The 18138-nt window shown below is 30.8% G+C and overlaps 1 protein-coding gene across 3 annotated transcripts in view; it reads left to right on the forward strand.

Annotated features, from left to right (window-relative positions):
- Positions 1-18138, forward strand: part of LOC131840989 (uncharacterized) — a 71486-nt gene that overhangs the window by 37965 nt on the left and 15383 nt on the right. The window contains exon 1 of one of the 3 annotated variants that reach the window (XM_059189209.1): positions 6521-6658. The exons of the other annotated variants lie outside the window; for them this stretch is intronic. The gene's annotated coding sequence lies outside the window, so the exon portion shown is untranslated. Of the gene's footprint in view, positions 1-6520; positions 6659-18138 lie in introns of those variants that run through there. 3 annotated transcript variants of the gene reach the window in all.

The raw sequence follows: 18138 nt of genomic DNA on the forward strand, positions 1-18138 counted from the left end.
ACATGAATGACAAAATAGGAGTATATTCAAGTTTCCGTTTTGGTTGTACATCCTCGTAGATGCAGTCATTTTTATTATACAAATATTCTTTTTATTGTTACGTTTCTTGTTTTTATGACGACCTCGGTGGTCTAGCGGTCAAGCACACCGCTTTACGACCGATGGTCGCGGGTTCGATTCCTCGCACGGCACAAACATTTGTATTCATGAGTATGATTGTTTGTATCGGTGTGGGTGTTTTCTATGTATATTATGTATGTATTTACGAAAAAAAAAATTATCTATGTACTTGTATCAGTTATCTAGTACCCGTAACACAAGCTTTAGATAGCTTAACTCGGGTCTAGATGGCGCTGTGTGAATTGTTATTAGATTATTATTATTATTATTATTATTATGTATACTTTCCAACTTAACATTCTATGTCATTATGCCAGAATACTTAGGGAGAAAGAAGAGATTTGAATACATTCCCTATTGACTCTCTTGAATCATCCACTTTCATTTCTAGTTTTCTATACCTCATTATAAATTTTGCTTTATAGGTTATATGTGAACTCTCTCTTCCTGTGACATTCTATTCAATATGCATACAAAACCCATTAGTGTGAGTGGGACAAATAATTTTACTCGTACTACATATGAGTCAAGTATAGTACAAATATAGTTACAAGTATAGTAAGAAACTTATCTCAGATTAATTTCATTTATCGGTGTTTCTATCACCGTGTCAGTCACAAATACAAAATGATAGTATAATTCACTCTATTCTCACAAGTTTTAATTTAATAATTAATCTGTATTATCGTAAACATGTTTAATACTAATTTGAAAAGAATACGAGCTGAGTTTCTTGTCAGTTCTTCTCATCTCGAAATCATTCCGAACTCAAAATACTTTATTCATGTAGGTCTATTACAGACTTATGCATATCATAAGTCTGTAATAGACCTACATGAATAAAGATATTTTGAATTTCAATTTCAATTCCTTCTCTTCTTCCTAAGGTTGCCAGGAAGGGATCACTTTTTAGCCATAAGGCAATTTCATTGTATTTATTATTTTATACATAGTTATGTATGTGATTCACTTTTCAGCTTCGCTCGGGTGTACATGTATTATACCTATAAACCTTCCTCTTGAATCACTCTATCTATTAAAAAATACGCTTCAAAATACGTTGCGTAGTTTTTAAGATTTAAGCATACATAGGCACAGATAGACAGCGACAACGACTTTATATTATACTATGTAATGATAGAGTAGCAAATTCTCAGTTTTTTTTTGCCAGCTAGATTCTAACTCAGGTCATTTCGGGTCGGAGTCGTTTAGTAAGCCACAAATATGCTTTATTTATATTATTATATTATTATAAACACTAGTTACTAATTATTACACAAAATAACAAAAGAAAATATACATAAATATAATATATTTATGCTAATAGTTAAAGATTACATAAATTAAACGATCGAAACGTGTGTCTGCAGGTATTTATATTTTTCTAACGGTTGTGGTATCTAATTAAAATAAATTTATCACCGAAATACACAGGTTAGCCGACAAATAAAATTGTAAATCAATATGCAAAATGCGTCTACAACGACCGAGTAATTGTATAACGGTCAATCTGACCTGTGAACATTTTAGTGACTAACTAGGTACGATGCATATACTCACATATCTTGATGCACTCTATCGATATATTAATCAGGTCAAAATACGCATTTAATAAAAAATAATAAATAATATTTTCAAAAAAGAATTTAAAAATTACTGTAAAAGTCGATAAAAATAATTTAAAAAAACGAATTTATTTGTTTTTTTTAAGTATAGTATTTACGTGGGGTGATGGAGTAAAAATGTATCAACTTTTTAATGCGATTATCAAAGTATTTTGATAGTAGTACGTTTTTGTTCTAGAAGAGTTATATGCATAATATACTATATGCATATATATATATATATAATATGCATATAAGTTACATGACACAAACAAAGCCGATGTGGATTTTCGAGCTATATTTATCATAGCATAAAAATGAACATATTAATGAATTTAAAACACTAATAAGCGTAATTATGTTGACTTACATATGTAGAGCCTTCTCCTGTGAGCAATGACGTAGGTAAGCCCATCAGTAGGACTATTATATGACTCCTCTTAGTTACTATTAATCAGTTATGTATATATTTCTGATTTAATAGGAAATGTGTTGATATTAAAAATATATTACCATGTCGACTCTATATGTTCTATGATCTACACTTCCTGGTATATTTTTGTCGAGACGAGCCCCCAGTTCTCGACGTCTCCTCATGAATGTCAAGGGTATATAATGCCCTCGAAATATGTATGTGACAAAAATATCCATTATGACGTCTCTGTACACAGTTGTTTTATTTGCGTTGATAATAAATTAAAATAACAAATACAAAACACTGTATAAAGAAAAGAAAGAAAAATCTACGTATAAATAAAATACGTGCCTTAACAATCAATGAATACTGTTTATTCAATTTAAATTAACGTAATAATAATTACATTAAACAGAATATGAAATGTAAGAGAAGGAATCAGTTTTTCCAGTATAAACTATAACTTACATAGCAACATTTAACAGCAACATGAGAATGTTACTGTAATATCAATATGTATTATTAATTAGATAACAGAAGACCGAAGAGCTGGCGGCTATCTCGGATAAAAGAATTAGTCTAGCTATTCAAAGAGGGAACGCTGCCAGTATCTTCGGAACTTTGCCTAAAGGGACCCATTTTAATAATATATTTTAGTTATTATATTTTTTAAGCTTTATAATTTTAGGCTCTTAGTTGTAGAATTAATTTATGTAAATAAAAATCCAAGCAATTGAAACAACAAACACAGAATACTGTAATGAGAAAAATATATGTATATAAAATATGAGGTTTAACACACCGCTTCACTTCCGATGGTTGCGGGTTCGATTCCTCACACGATACCAACATTTGTATTCTTGAGTATGATTGTATCGGTCTGGGTGTTCTCTATGTACATTATCTATGTATTTACAAAATAAAAAAAATCCATGTATTCATATCAGTTGACTAGTACCCATAACACAAGCTCTGCTTTGCTTGGGACTAGATGGCGCTGTGTGAATTGTCCTGAGATATTATTATATATTATATTAATTATATCTCTTAGATAAATCATGAAGCCGTGTAATAAGCCGCGAGTTTTACTACATTATAATTCGCCAATTAATGTAAGTTGACATTAACGGTGATAAAAAGCCTGCCCAGTTAATTATCATGTTTCTATATTTGTAATGAATGTCTTAATAAAACAATTTAATATATGGTTGGTATCAGAAATATTTCAATTTTTGTAATATTATTACATAAACCCCAATATGCTTGCTCTGTGTTAATGATCTGTGTACTGATTATAACTACCGCTAATATTACATGAGAATAATTCTTGTATCATACTTTTTAGGGCATCACTTTTAGCTAGTGAGCTTTTATATTAGATTTTGTAAATAACCCCGGACAATTAACACAGTGCCATCTAGCCCCTAGTAAGTAGAGCTTGTATTACTAGACAACTGACATAAATACTTAGTTTTTTTCTGTAAATACATATATAGGTACATACTATACATAGAATAAACCCAGACGATACAAACAATCATAATCATGAATATAAATGTTTGCGAGAAATCAAACCCGCGACTATCGGAAGTAAAGCAGTGTGCTTAATCGCTAGACCGAGGCCGTCAATTACCTATATATAAATATTTTTTGTTTATTTTATAAAATGTCTATATGTCTGTAGAAAATATTACATCCTTTTCAAATTATTCCTAAACTAGAAAGATTGTAATTGGAGAGTAACCTAGAGTCGCCAATTACATGTGGTATATTTATAGTAGTCTGTTGGTGATTCCATTTATAATCGACAGAGTTTCATTTCATGAATCATACTAATTCGTTGTCGATTAGATTCGTTTTGTTTTCTTATATAACAAATTTTTTAATATTAATATCATCTTTTGGGAAATTAGTTTCTAGAAAGATATCAGAAGGACACATTTGTTTAAAAAAATATAATGTAAAAAGATAAACTATAAAATACGAAGTATATAAAATAAAACATGTGTATTTAAATGCAAAACTGTAAGATCAATGTGTTAAAAAAGGTTGTTAAATAATAAATAAACAGAAATACAGACGTTCTTAATATATCTACTATTTCGCAATTCCCTTGACTTTAAAAGCAGAATCTACATGGTATAAATATTGTAAAAACATATTTCATATGCGGAAAACCGTTAAAATTTATTAATTCCATATCTTGAACTCGAGGAAACCTTAAAAACTAACTACTATCAATAAAAATACTTTGACTTCATTTTAACATCTCAAGTTTTTACTTTATTACACAGAGATTATCGTAGACTAGTTGTTTAATATAAAACTCAAGATTCAATTACTTGACGGCCTCGTGGTCTAGTGGTTTAGTATACAGCCTTACTTCTGATGACCGCAAGTTCGATACCTGGCACGGTGCTAACATTTGTATTCAATAGTACGACTGTTTACATCGGTCTGGATGTTTTCAATGTAGGTATATTAGGAACGTATTTAAATATATTATTTATATCAGTTGTCTAGAATACAATAACGTAGGCTCTGCTTAGCTTAGAACTAGATCATGCTGTGATGTATGTTCAGGGGTATTATTTATTTGTAAAAATTCGTACAGTTTTCTTTTTTTCTTTGATATTTTTATCTATGAGTGATTAGGCTATCACTATTCGCTTTTATATTGCTAGTATTTATTTTTAAATTACTGTGTCTGAACTAATAATAATTGTAGATGTACAGTTTACGTTTGTACTCGTGCTCCGTCAGCATTATTTTATATCTTATAAATTCAGTTATTCCCAAAACTAGTTCACGTTTGGTCACCAAACATACCGCTTGTACTCAACTACCACTACCACTTTAAATTTTACTATTAATTATAAAAGATAAATTTTATTTGTTACTTCGCCTTAAATACTAAACCTTAAAGAAAATGAACGTATATTTGAACTCAGATGGCTGCAAGCTGAATATCTGCGTACCCTGACGGGTAAAATGCGTGTATATAATAACAATAATAACAGGATATACCTATAAATATTATTTTGTCGTCACATGACATGTAGACAAGACCGATTTCCTGCTATTCCGCACGCTCCCGCTCACGACCAGCCCTTGACATTAGCGTTTTCCACGCATATCACTCAAAGATTAATACGACATTTGGAAATTTGAAAGTAAACCACCTACGTACTTATGTTAATACAAATTCAGGGTCTAAAATATTATTATTGTAAACTTCATGAACTATACTATTACTTAGCGTATGGTCATGCAGAGAGACAACACATTTCTTGACAGTATCTACGACTAATTACACTTGCAGAGAATTACATATTTTCTAAATTAAATTTATTTACATTCAACCGTATTAGTTAAATTCCAGAAATGCGGTTATACGTATTATAATTAGAAATGTCCTTATCAGAAACGTCTACTGAGAATAAATTTAGAAATTGAATAAATTATGGAATATAAAAGTATAACAAAATTAATTTACTGGATTTGACTTTGTTTATCCTGATAAACCAAGTCAAATCCAGTATTAGTTAAATTCCAGAAATGCGGTTATGCGAATTATAATTAGAAATGTCCTTATCAGAAACGTCTACTGGGAACAAATTTAGAAATTGAATAAATTATGGAATAAAAAAGTATAACAAAATTAATTTACTGTAAATTAATTTTGTTATACTTTTTTATATGTCGTATTAATCTTTGAGTGATATGCGTGGAAAACGCTATAACATAACCTGTTATTAGGTATATATTTTTTTATAAATGATTTTTTTAGAATGATAAATTCATAGTTCTATAATGTCTTGACTGATAAATCGGCTATTTTTTTAAAAGAGTCTTCCCGTAATTGTACTATTTTTTGTATGATTGTCACTTCAATCATGCTGTAATTGGAAAGTATAGAAGCCATAGTAGATTGTAAAGTCGTTTGCGCGTGTACCTCAATCTCACCTATTTGATTCTCTAAGCATCTTTGTAAGCTGGTTTCTTTTGAAATGAGTAAAATTACAGGATAAGAGGCACGATCCAGGCAATAGTTGTTCAAACACGAGGTTTTCATTTAATGTCATTCATAGATATATATAAGTATACAATGTAAATAAACAGGCTTTTTAAAACAAAAAGAAATTCATTTGAGTTTTTTGCCAGTTCTCCTCAATCGAATCTATATACTGAACTGGAAGGTAGGTAAAAATGTTGCATGAAATGCAGCTATTTTATTCTTATAATAACGTAATGTCCGTAGTGTTGTTAAAATATCATATTATGATCTTCTTCGGCAATATTCCATGTTCCAGGTAAACATTTAAACCAATTAAGTTCCGGTTTAAATAAGCGTGACGACAATGCAAAATAAACAAAATTCAACGCAACAGGATGTGATGCATATAGCCTAAAAGCTTTAGTAGCTGATGGCGGGATTTATGACAACGTCGCATGCGCAAATTACAGAGCCCAAGAGCACATTACTTATATTGAAAATTCGTGTACAGAGCCGTATTTGGTAAGCTTTAGAAATAATGTTTGTTCAGTTGTATTTAATACTAGCTTTTTCCCGCGGCTTCGCTCGCGTTTATTTATCCCCTTAGGGGTGGAATTTATCAAAATCCTTTCTTAGGGGATGCCTACATCATAGTAGCTTTATGCATGCAAAGTCTCAGCCCGATCGGTTTAAAATTGACAAAGTTTCATACAAACTTTCATCCCCTATTTTATCCCTTTGGGGGCAGAATTAATCAAAATCTTTTCTTAGCGGATGCCTACGTCATAACGTCTACCTGCATGCCAAATTTCAGCCCGATCCGTCCAGTGGTTTGGGCTGTGCGTTGATAGATCACTACTTCAGTCACCTTTGAGTTATATATATTTAGATATTGACAATTTATGATATACTAGCGACCCGCCCATAATTTGCACGGGCATTTCGATTATTGTATACAAAACCTTAACGAATTATACACGTAAACCTAAAATAATGTCTAGCGGCCATCCAAGGTATATGATGAAACTTTAGTTATATGGTATAATAACTGAAGTTTCATGATATTAGTTAACTACTGGGGTAGACTGTAAAGAACTGACTGAGGTCTGTCTAACGTATTTCAGCCGTCAATCATTTTTCTTTGTAATCTGTGTTTTAGTTGTTGATTGAGATTAGCACTACAGAATAAGGGGAATCATAACATCTTAAAACTCCTGAATGTTTATCTCATAAGTGGATCATGGGCAGTACGAGTATCTATCATGGTAATGCTGTGCACCACGACACATAACTATAACTATGTATATAGGCGACAACAGTTATTACCGTTTTACTGTCACTTGTTTGCCATTTCATTTACATAAAAATATCGAGTAATATTTCGTTCAAACGTAAATTGCAGAAATTATATTCAAATTCGTAACTTCTCTTTTACTGTCCTCTTTATTTTACACTAGTTATTGCCCGCGGCTTCGCACGCGTTAATTTATCCCCTCCGGGGTGGTTTTTATCAAAATCCTTTCTTAGGGGATGCCTACGTCATAGTAGCTTTATGCATGCAAAGTCTCAGCCCGATGGGTATAAAATTGACAAAGTTTCATACAAACCTTTATCGCCTATTTTATCCCTTTGGGGGTAGAATTAATCAAAATCCTTTCTTAGCGGATGCGTACGTTATAACGCCTACCTGCATGCCAAATTTCAGCCCGATCCGTCCAGTAGGCTATGCGTTGATAGATCACTACGTCAGTCACATTTGAGTTATATATATTTAGATTTTTCTGTTATTTCCCTATAGTTCTCTCTCTATAATTGTTTTGTTGCTCCAAATATATATATTTTCCTTATTTTCAATTTGAGGCTGTATTTATAATTTGATTATCAGATCATTAAGTGTATACTACTTATCTTTATATTTATGCATGTATATTATTTGTTATAGAAATTTATATATATTTTCCCTTTTTTTTGTTATATGTTATTTATATTAGTGTTTCCAACAATGTTTCTCTGCACCATTCATGGTTGACTGGTATGTATACATTATTTTTGTTAAATAAGTAAATAAATAAATAAAATTAAAGAAACTGCTGACTAATTGAACTTAGAATAATCTTTTCTTTCTTACTATATTTTCCTTTTCTAGTAATCGGTCCACAAAGTATTGTAGGTGCTCCTGGTGAAAGGTGGATCCGGTCCTGTTTATTTAAAAATATCAATCGAGATATATGAAGAGCGAACGAGCCTTCATAAAAACAGGGGCGTGTGATTTTAAGTGTTCACATAAATTGGTAATGACTATAATTGGAGATGTTTCAACGGTCGATAGCTGTAAAATTGTTTATTATATTCGTAGAAGGTAAATTATGAGACCTCTTTCCTCGTCCCTCCATTCTTCTGTAATACAGATTATAAGATTTTAGGTCGATACCTACGCCTGCCACAGAAAACCAGACAACACTTATGTTTTGTGTTAATAACAATTATTAAAAATAAAATAATGTTTAATATGTTCAAATATATAAGAAATAGGCACGTGGGGTTGCATTTACCATAACGTTTGCGATTGAAAATGTTTTGACTACCAAAATTATTAATGTACTATTCTATTTAATAATATTTCTGATAGGTTCTAGAGGTTTAGCACCGTCTTACTTCCAACGAATCCGGGTTCGATTCCTCGCACGTTTCAATCTTTTGAATTCATAAGTATGATTATTTGCTACATGACAATGTGATGATTTTGGTGTTGTACTTATATATGGGGAACGATTACCATTTACCATAATGACCATCAGTTTGCTAATAAATAATACAATTTAAGTATATTCGAAAGCTGTTCTCTACCCTCTTTAACCTTGACAATCACAGTAGCGACATGTAAGAAAAACATCGCTTCTATAAACGCAACAGCCCTAGTAATAATTTGTAATTTATGAAAAGTTGAATGAGTGTGACTGTAAATATTTATGCACATCCATCATTGTTCAGTGAATCGATTATTAACATTTACATATTAAGTTGCCCGTATATGGCATCAAAAGAATACATCGATCAAGTCAACACAAAAACAGAGTTATTCGGTGGCCCTTAAAAGCCCGTCACGGTAACTCTTTTCACTTCAATGGTCAATGGTAAAAATAAATCAATAAGTATTGCCAACCAGACGTTGTCCGCGATTTAACATAAGCATGCGGCTTTTTCTATATCCCGGTAATCCCATATGCAGTACAGATTTTTTGTCAATAACTCATTTGTACACAAATATATGTACAATAAGTTTATACAGCTGATGTTGTATTTACATGTTTTAATTAGTTTTAATTAAACATTTTTATGTCTTCAAAGTAACAGAAACTATTTTCTTACTGTCTTCATTATGTTTTAAATCTACTATGTGTTTGCTGTGATAAAAAAAATGATAAATAAGATTCATGTTATTTGTTATTTACTCTTCCGCTGGAATAGAAATACCTTTACCTATTTGTATATAGTAATAGTCATTATCATCATCATCTCTTACTATATGCATATTTTCTACTTTTAACTCATATTAATACAATTATGTTGTTGTACAGCATTAAAATGAGTTATCTGTTAAGAGGTGAAGCGTTGCTATTTGTGTGAAAAAAAAAGAAACAAACACAATATTTGGCATCATATTCTAGAACATTGTAGCGTGATGTCATATAACTTTCTTCAATAAATGGGCTATCTAACACTATATTTTTCAAAATCGGATCAATAGTACTGGAGACCCCAATTATCCCAACCATCCAAAGCCACAAATTTTGCCACTTTATAATGTTGGGAAGTTAAATGTTACTATTTCTATGAAAAACAAAAAGAAATGTTCGTGACTATCATTTATAATGTAAACTGTTAAGAATGTAATAGCGTTTGCTCAGCGAATAATAACAATTACGAAATCTTCAATTTGAAGCTTCTAAAAATAATACAAACTAGAGTAACTGATTGAGAATCATGAATAACTTAATGAAATATATAATAACATCATTAATAAATGTAAACTTGTATTCCATTGCACAGATCACCATTTTCATTTTTTATCTATCATTACATATTTTTATTACATAAATTTCCTCTGGTTGAAATTAAACAATCATGAATAACTTAATGAAACAAATAATAATATCATTAATGAATACAAACTTGTATTCCGTTGTAGAAATCACCACGTTCATTTTTTATTTATCAATGCATATTTTCATTACATAAATTTACTCTGATCCGTTTTCATCATATTCGAAATGAAAAAAAATATATCATTATTCATTATATTAAAAATTGGAAAATAAAAATTTAATTAAATGAAGCAAATAATAACCGTGACATTCTGGAATTAATATCTTGGACATTTATTATTTCCCGTTAAAAATCAATCATTTTCATGTTATTAATGATGTATTTACATACTTGATAACTTTATTGAAAATCTTAATGATGTGTTCCGATTACTGCGAGATTTAATTAATGTGATACGAAATGTTTCATTGTAAAACACTAAATTAAAAAATCATCACTGGTATCAAATAATTATTTTTCGTACAATCATATTTATATTAAATTACTAGCTATGCCCGCATGTAGTTTATTATCTATGTGTTGTTCCGATATAATTAGCTATATTACAGTAAAGTTTCATGAAAAACCGTTCAGTAATTTTTACGTGAAAGCGTAAAAAACATCCATCCATCTATCCATTCATACACACAAACTTTCGCATTTATATTAATAATAATAAGATTTAATATCTTTCTAGGTCTATGTGTATATAATGTAAAAGATATTATAAATAGAAAAAATGGGTTACATTAATAATTATTTTCTTTTCTAGCTATTTTTTAATTAAATGCATGTTTTATTATTTAAATTCATAACTCCATTGATAAGAGCGGTCTTCCTAAGATATATGTGAATATTCGAATTAAAAATAGAACAATCCGCAAAAGTTAATGAACATAAATGATAATTAATATATAAATTCGTTTCCAAATTCAAACCGTTAGTAAAAAATATGAATAATATTCCGGATTCAAGATAACATTTTCGTAAGTGTACCTACCAGCAAACAAAGTCAAAATTGCTTACCTTAACTTGTACACATGTGACCTGCGTTTAATTATGCGTTTATCTGTACAAAGATCTACCGGCGCCGACAATCTGATGTACTTATTGCTTTTTAATTAGCCTCGTACCAGTAAATAACGTTGGACGATTATTAATGCTAAGATTGAACTCGTAAAACATGAAATTGGTGGAGTACTAATATATTATATGTATGTTTAATAGAATGAATAATTTATTTATGTTTTTAAGGACCAATTTATAGCCAAGAACAATTAATAAGTAGGCGGTACAGTTTTATTATATAATATTTGCCGTCCCAACTTCGAATGGGTTGAAGAGCATCATCTGAAGATATTAAAATGCGAAAAAGCTGTTTTCCGCTGTCTTTTCGATTGCCCCTTCTAAATATTGATTTATATATGTTTGTCACTATCATTTTGAGAATTTCTTCCAGAAGTTTTATATGTTATACATATAAAATTTCTACATATAGGTATTTTGCAAAATGTATCAAAAACTGTACAAAACGTACACGTCGTAAACGGAAACGTAAATGTTAAGTTAACATGACGGGAGGTCACCGGACAGTGTTTCTATGGGCTCAGTGAGCTCTGAGTATTTCTATCTCTCAGTTTGCTTACTATTTTTTATACTATAGCAATGGTGATCTATAACGACTGTCCGCTCAATCAATTAATTATTAAAGTATTTGAAACTTAAGCAAAATCCATTGCCCCATCCACCCTTTCTACGAATGAGATAGAATCATTGAAAGATTCGACATTACAATAAAATATGAAAAATAAAATGTAAAAAGTAATATATGAGTATGACCCAATTGTATAAACATTACATTTGACATAAAATCACATAGCTGGCGGCATAAAAACAATCATTAACAAGAAAAGTGGAATTCTTTCCTCGCCAATTGCAGTAAATTGGCCGTTTCTTAAGCGAAATTGGTTAAAATTAAATATAAATTCACTTGACACGAAAATTGTTCTGATTGGCGTATAATTGCACTTTTATAATACCATTATGACAATCTTTATTATTTTAATAAAGTAATTGGCTTATTAATCAACTTGATTTTCCATGTAAAGGCAACGTACTAAAACATCTTTCGACTGTCACTCAACATTTACAACTTTTTACATGTAAGTAGGTGTAAGTGTTTATTTTGTATGTGACATTTGATACTTCGGTATTTGTCCATTTTTGGACATCATTACGATACTTCAGAAATATTTATATGCCATGTGATATGATTAATATGCGTGCGAGAATACTAATACGAATCCGAATAAGCGAAATCTCTCCGCAATCTTCTAAAAGGGCTTTTCCTACCTAAACTGCAGCAAGTTCTATATTAGAACGTGTATTTAAAGCTCTAGCAGGGTCCTACCAGATTTGGCTGGGCAGGGAGAGAAACACGAGCGGTGAAGATGCGTGTAGACGTATGTCGGCAATGGGGCCTCTTAAAGCTAAAACTAGATCACAAGTTCCGGGAACTGGTCGGAGTTTCCCTCTCAGCTACACTATGGACCCATGGAATGCTTAGAAGTTCTTTTCTAAAGTTGTTTTTTTTTTTTTATTTATTTATTTTTTATTTTTTTTTATTTTATCTGTTTAATGTTTTTAGGTAAACTATCTAACTTACGGTGAAGTATTTTTTTTAAATGTGCGTATTTTTACAACTCTTTTAGTTATACGTTTAGGCTGTGGCTACGATCGCTTCAGCTGAGATTGTTTTATTGTTTTTTGAAGTGTTTTGGTTTACTTTCAATATATCAATATACATATTTATTTAACTTTTAGTTGCGATGTTAAGAAATAACACATGCGTTATTTTTTATGGATAGTTATGTTAATATTTACAAGACAAGTGATTTGATTTATGATATCCTCAATTTTAGGTGATGCAATATTTACACTTATGAAGTATTGTTTTTATTATTATTTATTGTAAACCGGTGTAGGTTTTTGTTTTTGCACAGATTCGTCTGAATTTGGTTTGCCAAAACATAATAGAATGTTTATACCTACATTCAAGAGAAACCACATGTTATGTGTTTGTACTCGTTAATTTGACTCTCAATTCTAACATTTTAAGCCTAAATATAGCTTGCTTAATTAGCTGCTAGGGCTGAAGCAGTGAGTGAAGCAGACATACAGAAGACTCTTACGACTATCTAATATTTATAGAAATATTCAAGCAGATGACTTTGTGCAAAGTCATTTGACACTTAGCAGAGGGACCTGGTAAATATGAATAATGGACATCCAAGCCAATACAAACTTATAGGTATACTCCAAATTATATTGTACAGGGATCGTGTGTTCGATTACCGTATATAAGTAAGGTATAGAGAGTAGATCTAAATCTTTATTGTGAATACACTATCTGTAAGTGTAAAGAAACTAATAAATATTATTGTATTATTTATAAATTATTATTATTAATTTTAATGTTATTATTATTAATATACATGTACCGTAAGAGTTTGGAAGACACCTCATAATCGACACAGAAAGGAATTCAAAGGAAATATATTTGCATATAAATTATACTTATTTAAAATTATTATTGACTCGTAATCTCGTCGAATGAACTCAGCAGGCACGCGATATCAATGTATGTGAAATGTACTGTGGCCGTATATACTTTGGGGATTCTTTTAAGTATCATGTACGTACTGCTTAATTTTTTTTTGTTTTGGGGCAACGGATTATCCTCTATTTGGATCTATCCTGGACTTTCTCATATCTTTTAATTCTTTATAATGTACGGAATCAAAGATGTATGTAAGACCTACATGACATTACTCTTAGATGTACTTTAAACAGTTCTTTGTAATATGTAATTATTTCCTTCCATTCCAAAGATTTACACTGTTTTCCAACTGGAAGAGAAAACGACACTACCACATCCGATGTGGTTGTAGCCCACTTATACAGGAACAAATATCTCCTTTGGAAAAGTACACACACTATCCTAAGGCTATTAAATCCACAGCTCCTGCAATATTGTTCCTGACGCGTCCTAGTAGCGCACTGAAAAATGGGCCAGCACAATAGATCCCTGAATTGTTGCTGCACGTCTAAAATTGATTATAGCCCAAAGAGCTCAATAAAAAAATACAACTTTTCAATTTGGTCTGCTTGTTTGTTATTTTCATTAATAATAATATTAAGTCACAATCATATACAGTTCTTAAATCATTTTCATGAACAATTTGTGACTGTATGAATCTGAGATCTGAACTAGATATGAAAAGCATCAAAATGTAATAATCTTCTTTCCTTGTTTGTAAGGTGTCACGTAATTTTATCATCCTCGAAATCTTATTTTTACAGTTGTTTTAACGAGCATGATTTTGATTACACGTGATGCTTGAAATGGGCACGTAGAAATGTAACTTAAAGGATCACCCGAACAAGTTAATAAAATATGTTAACACTTGTCGAAGGGAGCACGCGGAAGGCTCGTTATGTATGGACAAAGCACGGCGGGTGCCTCCGGTCAGTTTTAATATATTACCAAAAGGTATCATATTTCGTTAAATGAATACACTTTTTACAGCCAGCTGTTCGCGTGGTTGGATGCGCCCCCATTTGTCTGCATACTCACAGCTGATTAAGTAGATAGTTATTTAGGTGTCAATAAAAAAATGTTATTTTTTTCAAAATTAAAATGAAGGCAAAGGAATTTGTTTATATAAAGATTCGTTTACCTTCATTTTGATTTGTGTTATTATTTATCACTGTTTTCAATTTATTAAAAAAAAAAACTTCACAGTTCCACTATATTTTTGGTTTGTTATCTCGGAACTTTTCTCTAGATCTTATATGAAATCTGGTTCTTCTCATTTACTCCCGTGCATTTGATTGTAACCTGACCAGTAATTTTAAGGTATAATTAATAATTCGAATTAAGTAGTGTTATCGTGGTCTGAACACTGAATGAATCATTGATCATGATCATTGATGAATTGAATCAATGAATCATTTCACCCCACTCTCATTTCGACTGGCTGCTTCAGATAAAATTTAACTAAGAAAAAATTTAACTTGTCTCAATTAAAGGCTTTATTTTACATAAAAATCTTAAAACTTTTCGATTTATAAACTTTGGAATGTTTATATATACATATACATATATATAATTGACCACTGTATACTCGTATGTATATATAAAACAGGATTCTCTGTAAGTCGTTGGCTCTGTGTGCCGTCTTTTATGTGTTTACGAAATAAACAAAGGACCGTCTCAGTGTCATTGATAGCACTTTACTTTCATATTGCAGTATTGAAAACGTATTTTCCTAAAGAAATAACAAGCCGTTTGTTTCTAACGGTGACTTCAGTTTGAGAGTTCCACTTAGCTTGTATTGAGTAGTTTTGGTTCACTAATTGAATAGAAGCTGTGTTCTATTTAAATGAGAATAGGTATACTAGTATCGTAGAGCAATATCTAATTTTACATTTTTTACAGCTTCTCATCTGTTAGTAGTTGGTTGGTTGATGAATTTCAACTAGTAATCGGCCACTTTGTGCAGTGGTATGTACAATCATTATAGGGTACTACATTTTTTTTGCATTAAAATGCACTGTACATATACTTTTTGCTGATAAAGTATTTTTATATTTTTTTTTAATGGGTTGTTATCTGACAATAGCCCACTATTGTCAGATATTTGTAGCACCTGTAGCTCTGCGACCTACATAGATCTATTGTGCTCGCCCTTTTTCAAAGTTCGCTACCTAGACCCGTCAGGGACAAGAATTGAAGGATATTCTTAGGAGCGATGGTTTTTATCTCCTCGGGAAAGAGTGTAAACTTTCCAAAGGAGATATTTCGTTTATGCATGAGTGAGCATAGTACAGTAACTAATACAATAGGTGAAAGTAATTTAATATTTATTAAGTGTTTTTTTTTATGATTATTGTTATAAACGAATAGTCAAATATGTTCCTTTTCCTCTATCTGTATCAATTTAGACTATGTACAGTAGTGCGTGGATGTATTCGGAAATATTTCTATTGAATGTCGCCGTGATTATTATCTCTCTTCTTACCTTAAACCTATTATGACGATAAATAAATAAAATGATTGATCATTGTCATTCACAGTCATTTCTGGTACTGCTGCTATAGTAATACTATGATAATTGGTTACTTTGTAACTTAGATGATAGGTACTGACTGTTGCTCAAAATTAGAGTCCATTCAGTTCTTTTTACGTTATTCTCTAAATAGATAGAAAGAAAGCGCTAAATAGATTATGTCTATGAAACATTTTTCAATATTACTCGAGTAGTATTGAAACTTGTTTCAAAGGATATTTCTAATCATGAAGTAAGATATACGAGTAGGTATATAATAATTGAAAAGACTATACTATACTACTATTCTAAACGTTATTATTGTATAATGACTAGAATAATTAAACATTAATTATATTTTATTAAAAAAAAATACCGATTGGTATATTATCTGCACTTGTGCGAAGCGAGGGCCATTCGCGCGTATTCAATAAAAATAATTAAAATTCAATATGCAGCTGAAAAAAATAAATGTGAGTATTGACATTTACCAATAGTTATCATAATAATTACCATACGAAATCTGAACAAGCATTTGTTCCTACATCTAAATTCCTATATTTTTTACTTGCGCGACATTTAGTGACATTTAATGACATAATCTACATATAAGCAAACGCTGTTGGCGTGCGCGTGCGCAACCCGTTGTCAAGGCCGCACGTATCTTGACCTAGACGCCTACAACCATCAACGAACTGTCAACGCCCGTAAATAAAGGCCGCGGTGCAAGTAAAGAAAGACAGCGATAAAATTTGGTCGTGATATTCTAATTTATTCAATTATATATTAAATTAAAAAAAAAACATAGTGCTGAGAACATAATCTGGCAGCTGAAGGAATAAGTGTGTAATAGTGTCTATGTTGATTACCGCATGTCTTCTAATAGGTACTGTGTATTTATTTATTCAAAAGTGTTTTACTTATGCTCTCTACGTCAAAGGGGATTCCGAAAATATTTTTTTTCACCAGCAAGTATGCTCACATTGTATATCATGAGTTATTCTATCATTTCTATTGTCTATTCATTCATCCTAATATACCCAGTAAACTAGCGTCTTCTACTTCTAAAGTATCTTTCAAGTAATGGTAAATATTAGAGGTGCGGTGGTAATATATTTGACATGTGGATGTGGAAGGTATTCTCCTCACCTTTGGGTGATTACACTCATCAAATTCGCCCTTTGAGTACTTACAACGTTCTTATGTACTATACCTCACAAAGTTTCCTTTCATTTACATTTCTGGTTTTCACGTACACTTTTTACACGTAACAGCAGAAAACCATTTCATCGACCTCCAATTGAATAAAATATAGTCATTGGCAAACGTCCAATGTAAAATGTTATGTTAGTTTTATTGTCAATATTTTATTCATAAAGCATATAAATTGATTAATTGAAATTCTGTAAACACATCGATATAAAACGGAAATGCTTTTATAATGAATGTATCAGTGAGTTAATGATTTTATATGACCATTTTGTAGAATATATGATTTTAAAGTGTTGTTCAGTATATTACTGAGCGTTAATAAGTTAAGAATATTATTACTTCTTGGTAATAATTATTTGCTACTGGTATGGTAAACTATCCATACCAAATTTCATTCCAAATTGGAGCGCCACGTAAATGATCTGTGTTAATTTTAATTGTTATGATTTGTTTTCCTTTTTGAGATATTTTCCCATATACATATATAATACTATACTCAACTCAACTAAACTATAACTCAATATATTCAATGCACCTTAATAATTTAGCTAGATAAATATTAGAAACACGTTATCACTTTTACAACAGTATTAG

Source organism: Achroia grisella, unplaced genomic scaffold, assembly GCF_030625045.1.
Source record: "Achroia grisella isolate CSIRO2021 unplaced genomic scaffold, CSIRO_AGI_Agris_v1 utg157, whole genome shotgun sequence".
In the NCBI taxonomy this organism is placed as follows: domain Eukaryota; kingdom Metazoa; phylum Arthropoda; class Insecta; order Lepidoptera; family Pyralidae; genus Achroia; species Achroia grisella.